The sequence below is a fragment of the Lygodium microphyllum genome, chromosome 24 (genome assembly GCF_053477565.2).
Source record: "Lygodium microphyllum isolate KBCC chromosome 24, Lygodium_microphyllum_v1.1.10, whole genome shotgun sequence".
Classification (NCBI taxonomy): Eukaryota; Viridiplantae; Streptophyta; class Polypodiopsida; order Schizaeales; family Lygodiaceae; genus Lygodium; species Lygodium microphyllum.
The window spans coordinates 75,400,389-75,407,791 of NC_141158.1; the positions used below are offsets into that span (position 1 = coordinate 75,400,389).

General features: G+C 39.8%; 1 pseudogene; it reads right to left on the reverse strand.

The window, feature by feature from the left end:
* Window positions 1-1,815: 1,815 nt before the first annotated feature.
* LOC148015252 (putative protein phosphatase 2C 57 pseudogene) lies at window positions 1,816-2,577 on the reverse strand (annotated as a pseudogene).
* Between the last annotated feature and the right edge of the window lie 4,826 nt (window positions 2,578-7,403).

Below are 7,403 nucleotides of genomic sequence, written 5' to 3' on the forward strand. Positions count from 1 at the left end.
CGAAAGAAAAGTTGTGACCACAGAGGACCTTGACTAATTTCAGGATAGGAGATCAATCATATGAATAAGCAAGATGAGAGGATTTGTGAGCAGCAATAGATCTGCCAAGCTCCCACAAGACCTCGTTTATGTAGTGACGATAGGACTGAAAGCAAGCTTTCAACTGAGCATAGAATCCATCCTTCAACATAGGTACCTACAGTATAAATCTGGTTATCAACTATAGACAGAAATTTCAGCGTTGTCCTTTCAGCAACATCAACCAAAGGAAGGATCCATGGACCCACAGTCTTAACAATAAACCCACAGGGAAAGGCAAATAATTGATCTTGTCAAAGCAAGAGTCTTTGAATCTTATCAGAAATGATGCAGCTCCTCCAAACAGTTTACAATTTTGTGCTGTTTAGTATCTGCATATGAGAATATCCTCGTTTGTAATAGTTTGTCATCAGTATAGTACACACTAGGCCCTCCTTTTGCGAGTGAACAGAAGCCCACCCGGCTGAAACACTTTTGAAAGCTGAGCAGATGCATACATTGGGAAATGCTATTAATTTGCTCCACTTCTCCAAAAGCGGATGGCTACTACAGCTCCAATCCACAGGCTGTCGATAATTAGGGATTGATCACTATCTTCGATGGCATGTATATCAATTCTTGAGCTTGCCCCTTTGTTGAAAACCCTGTTTTACCCATATGCAAAGTGAGTGTTAGAGTAGCAATGCTACTGTATTGGTACCTAGAAAGCTAGCAGGTGCTGGATCTGAAGTAGACTCGCCCCCCCTTGGTAGCTTATTCTGAGTCTTGAGATTATCAAAATTGCCTCAGAGACCCAGAATTGATCAATTAATCCACCCTGTTAGGTCAAGTAATCCACTCTGTCAGGGCTGCAGCAACACATGCAAAAAACCCCAATTCTCTCTAGGCTGTGTATGTTACGCGAATCTGCAATCTGAGGAGTTTAGTCCGTGATATACATTGACCCATTCAGAGACCCAATTCAGAGTTCTCGATACCCATTGGCGAGAAGTCTGCAGAAAGGGAGGGGAGGAAAATAGGGTAGCTTCCAAGAAAATCCATCGTTGAGCAGGAACTTGATAACGTCTGTCTGACTTGCTACCATTGCATAGTAAAGAGGAGTTTAGCCTGCAGCATCTTTCCTTAATATATCAACACCTTCTTGAAGGAGATTGCAAACAGCAAGTGTAAGACCCTTGAATGCAACATAATGAAGAGCAGTCCATCCATGTTGCAATGCCGATCGAAAGCCTTTACCCTGTGCTGAATTCAGCCTCCTCCTCGGTTACGTTTGCTTTTCCTTACTCTTGGGTATGCCTCACATTCCGATTGTGTCACATCGTCTTTCTTCTACGAGATACCAGGTTTTCTGTTGCCCTGTCAAACATTATCTCCCTTAGATGGAACAAACACAAGCTTCAATTTCTCTCGGTCATGGAAGCCTCTGCCCAAACTGCGAATTGAATCATCAATATTATACATACTCAAGGCCACTCCATCAGCTCCCTCCAAATCCAAACCACCTTCCCCCCGATGCTTTTGCGTTTTTTCTTCCTCTAGAAATGCGGTCCCCCTAAAAAAAACGGGACAATTTCAGCGCTGAGCTAAAAGGTTTGAAGGCTATAAGTTTCACAATAAGATCAATCATAGACTGATGCACGGGATCTACCATCTATCCTATTTCATCTAGACCATAGCTTGAAACAAGGAGTATCCCGAAGCAGACTCTCTCTACCATCTATCCTATTTCATCTAGACCATAGCTTGAAACAAGGAGTATCCCGAAGCAAACTCTCTCTACTGCCTGTAGTCCCTTCTGGCCAAATCCACTGCATTTTGACTTGTAAACACATCCCAAAAACCATCACAACCAATAATCATAAACTTGTCTTCTTCAATCAACAAAGCTTGTCTCAATTCTGGCTCTGCACTGAGAGGACAGTTCATACCCTCCTTTAATCCCTTGATATGCTAGTTTCCAATGGCTCTTGCAACATTGATCTGTCCATTTAGATATCCATCATCTACAAAGCCTCCAAGGGACTCTATTCGCCATCTTTCAAGTGAACATGAGGCCATATGATCCCTTGACATATCAATGGCCTTGCCCTTCCTACAGAGGACAGCTCTACAATCTCCTGCATTGGCCACAAACAACTCTCTTCCGAGCACTAAGACACTTAAAGCTGTTGTGCCAGATGACAAGCCATGATTGATTGAACAAGCTTCTACAAATGCTGTCTTTGTCAGCAAAAAGGCATGATGGACAGCCTCTTCTATTGCAGTTGGAAATGCCACAGCTTCAACAATGTAATTGAGTAACTTGTCTTTGACAAACTCTGCTGCATTTCTCCCACCATGCCCATCAAAAACTCCATAGTAAGATCTCGAATTATGCCCTGAAATCCCAAAGCCAAAATGTTGCACCAAATTATCAATTAGAATATGCTCATCCTCCATAGCCACTCTACCTCCAATATCAAACCACACACCTGATCGTACAGTGGGCATAAACTCCACAACAATAGATTTCTTGCTGTGCTCCAACATCCCATTCATTAGCATATAATGACTGACAAGGATATTGTTCAATGGTGGAAGGACAATTAAGGAGTCCTTGGATTGAACATTGGCATTGGCTACATTAGATTGGCTGCTGCTATGGTCATCCTCCAAGATGCCTTTCTCTGTTAAACATGCTCCTTCGAGAGAACTTGCAGGCTTTGAATGTCAACAACTTGGTGACTTTACTTGGTTTAATGCCCTCATCAAGCATTTTTTCATACTGTTTCAGAGCAGAAATACCATCACTACATTAGACATATGCACCAACCATGGTTGTCCATGCAACTACATTGTGGATTGGTAATCTATCAAACAATTAGCATGCTTCCTCTAGACTGTCACACTTAGCATACATATCGACCAGAGTATTATAGATAAGTTCCTCTTGCTCCAAACCCCTCTCCACTTTACTGCCCACGCAAAACAAAATACAAACACAATGACTAAGTATGTACAAAGCAACAAATGTCACACACACAAATTTTTTGTGGATTCCACACCTCGGATGCATAGCACTACGACACCGCATGGGCCATTTTCAGCTCGTATGAGCTTTGGGCATTCATACGTGTTGGAGGTCGTCCAAGAAAATCTTCCCTTCATAACCCTCTGGCAAGAAAGTGGCGTTTCCTTGATATACCATCTTCTTCATGGTTCGTGACCTTCAAGAGTCTAACTGTGGCCTGCACAATGGACATGCATGATAACCTGAGGTAACCAGACCTATCCCAACACCTCTATCCAGTGAATAAAAACTTGAACGAGCTATGACAGATATTACCAATGAGAACGGAAGCCTATTTACTTGAGCACTGTTTGAATCTCGAAAAGTCATGCATTGTCCACATGAGAATGGCTTGAATATTGGCGGACCATGCCGATCATGGCGCTTGCTCATATCTTGCACGTTGACCCCCTCCTCCCACAAAATCTTAGGCTCATTGACTAATGGACGAAGATACACCTTAATATTTTTGACTTTGTAGCGATCGGGGACGAGTAAGCTAAGGATGAGATGTCCTTTCTTCGTAGAAAGCCATGGAGGGATATTGTAGTTGACAAGGACTATAGGCTACACACTGTAAGAAGTTGAGAGTAGACCGAATGGGTTCATCCCATCCATTGTAGGACCGAGCCAAAGATTCCTTGGCTCTTGGGCAAAGCCTGGGAAGGTAGAGTAAATGTCGCTCCATGCGCATGAATCTGTTGATATTTGTTGAACTCCATATGTGGACCTATTCTGCACATACCACGTTGTCAAGCTCGTCATGCTGGACGTACAAAACATGCGGTTTATGTGGGGGATAAGTGGAAAGTGTCTAAGAGCTTTTTAAGGGATGGTTTGCCCTTGCAAGTCCTATTGATACCTATGAGAACCACACTTTGGACATATCTCCATAGTCTCGTATTCTCCTAGAAATAGTATGCAATCCTTGATACATGCATGGATGTTGTTGTAGTCCATGCCAAGCTTTCGTAAAACATGTCGTGCATCATCACGAGACTCATGCATGATATTTGCAAGTGGTAATATATGATACTTCAGTAACCTGAAAAAAATAATTAAAAACCTTGAAAAAGCAGAGATGTTTTTATCGATAGTGCCAAAAAGAAATCAACGAAGCATACGTACAAGGTACCTGATCAACTCAGTCACACTCGCATCGCTCCACCTGTATTTTGCTTGCACACTTAGGACTAGAAGTAGTGTCTTCACGTGAGATACTCAGCACCCATCATATAATGGTACAGATGATTGCCCTCTAAGCGAATCAAAAGTCTTGACATCCATGCGAATCAATGCATCAATCATTGCCTCCATCTCAAGCTCCAAGATTCTAGGTAAGTCTCAAAGGCACTCCATCCATTGCATGCCTATGCACTCTTCTAATTGGCGGAAAAGGGTGCACTCCTCCTTGGGATGAGACGTTGACTCCCTAGATAGAAAATTTGCCAGCCACACCCAATCTTTTTGTATATGGTATTCAATTAGCTTTCAAATACAATGCATGATTGATATTAACTTTTCTTACCATTTGTTGAAGATCCAAGATTGCCTGATCAATTATCTCAGATTGAAATTCGCCAAAGCGTTACATGTGTTCTATAGACAATTGACGTTTCCATCTAATTGCCAGCTTACATTGAGAGCAAGGACATGGGACACGCTGATTAAGATACGCCTCGCGATCTTGAACATCAAGACCTTCATCATTTTCCATTTTGTCTATGTTACGACAAATAATTTTTTTGTTATCATTCTTTTTTTCTTTCTTAAATTGTTTGAGAAGGGATTTCTTCTCTTGTAACTCACCAAAAATTAACGTATGTAAAGTCTCCACCGACCCACCCACAAATTAACGTATGTAGGAGTGTTTCCCGTCTCGTGGTGTTGCACTGGACCTTGCCACCACTCTCTCTTTGTTTTTAATCCATTCATTATCTCCTCTCCTTCCATCTCTCTCTCTCTTTCTTTTTCTTTATTATGTTGTATGTTTATTCCCTCTCTCTCATTCCTTCTTCCTTTTTCTCTTCCTCCCCCTCTCTCATTTTCTTTAACAAAACATATCTACTACTACTACTACTACTACAATAAAAGAAAAAAAAACTACTATTGCTACCACTACAACAACAACAACAACAAATAAGAAAACTAGAAAACAATAAACAAGAAAACAAAAAAAACTATTACCACTACTACTACAACAAAAAAAAAAACCAATACTACTACTATAACCAGGACTATGACAACTATGACTACGACTACGACTACGACCATGACCACGACCACAACTACGAATACGACTATGACTACGAACATGACTACGACTATGACTAGGACTACAGCTATGGCTACAACTATGGCTACGGCTATGACTACGACTATAACTACGACCACGACCATGACTATGACTATGACTATGACTATGACTATGACTATGACTATGACTATGACCACGACTATGACTACGACCATGACCATGACTATGACTATGACTACGACCACGACCATGACTACCACTAGCACTACCACAACCACTGCCACTACCACTATAATAAACAAGAAAATAAGAAAAAACTACTACTACTACTACCAACAACAAATAAGAGAACTAGACAACAATAAACAAGACAACAAAAAAAATTGTTACTACAACAACAACAACAACAATAACAAATAAGAAAACCACCGCTACTACTACAACCACGACTACGATGACTACGACTATGACCAGGATTATGACTATAACTATGACCACGACCATGACTACCACTAGCACTACCACTATCACTACCACTATAATAAATAAGAAAAGAAGAAAAAACAACAATAACAATAACAACTACTACTACTACTACTACTACAATAACAATAAACAAGAAAAGAAAAAAAAACTACTACTACTACAACAAAAACAACAACAAAAAGCAAGAAAACTAAAAAACAATAAACAAGAAAAGAAAAAAACTAGTAGTAGTACTACTATAATAACAAACAAGAAAACAACAACCTCTCCCTCCTTCTCTCTCTCCCTCCCTCTCCCTCTCCCTCTTTTCTCTCTTTCCCTATTATGTTTAATTAGCTAACTTATGAAGGAGATTGGATGATAGCTTTAGCCCTAGAAATGTTTCAGTCTTTCTATAATTAAGAGCTAGAGAAGACACACATACATTCTATATGGTACTACCTTATGTATCAAGAGGTTTTGAAGATAGCCCTTGGGATGCTGTTAAATGGCATAGCAGAGAACATGATAGTGATATGGGGGACCCATTGATTACATGACCAACTTGTAGATATGAGCATTCATAGGGGATCATGGCTTTCGAATCTTTGGTCACCTCTTGAGTACAATTGCCATGCCAAACATTTTGCAGTCAAGTTCGATTGAGGGACATTGTCATTGATGGGCTACTGATAGGTAGCATCATTGCTTGTAAACACCAAATGTAGTCATGCTATAAATTTATTGGATATATCTACTATAGAGACTATGTCCAATATTTGGACATAGATTGTTCTTTCTAACTGGGGGTAGGAGAGGCTCAAGGGGACATGAAGACCATGAATAGGGGAAGAAATTATTTTCTCAAGATCTAATATCTTGGTACTTTTGTTCAGTATCAACCACACATGATTTGACATTATGGACCTACTTATTGGTTATTTATTCATGCCCTATGATAGACTTCATTTCTTTTTGTACATTTTTAATGAGAGTCCATGATAGTGCTAGTTATGCATTTTTCCTTTGAATATTATGTTCTCATGGGATTTATTAATAGAGTCATTCTTTTATTTGGGAAAAACATATTGTTTCCATTTGATTGCTTCTTGTCAAGTAAGAAGTAGGCCTAATAAACAAACTTACTTGATAGCTATGGAGAATCCCTTGAGGTTCTTTCTCTTGGACAATGTGGCAATATCAAGGGTAGATAATTTCTTACACTATTAGGGATTAGACCCATATTGAACAATATTGATATATGTCTTCAATTGAAAAAAAGTCTTGCAAGTGTATCTATAGTCCTGATCAACAATGTGGCAAGAGATTCACATTCAAATTTGTGTCTATCCCATGAAGTAGAAGCATGACTTTTGATGCATTGTGAAACATGATTCATGTATAATTTTAAAAAGTAAGCTCAATATTCATTTAAATGTGATATGCCTATAGTTTTCAATCCCATTTCATGAGACTGTAAATGCACTTTGTGTAGATAAGACACAAGCAACAATTGATTGTGGACCTATGGCTATAACCACAATTTTGCAATCAACATCTCCCTAGTTTCTTTTTTGCCCCTTCTCGTGTACT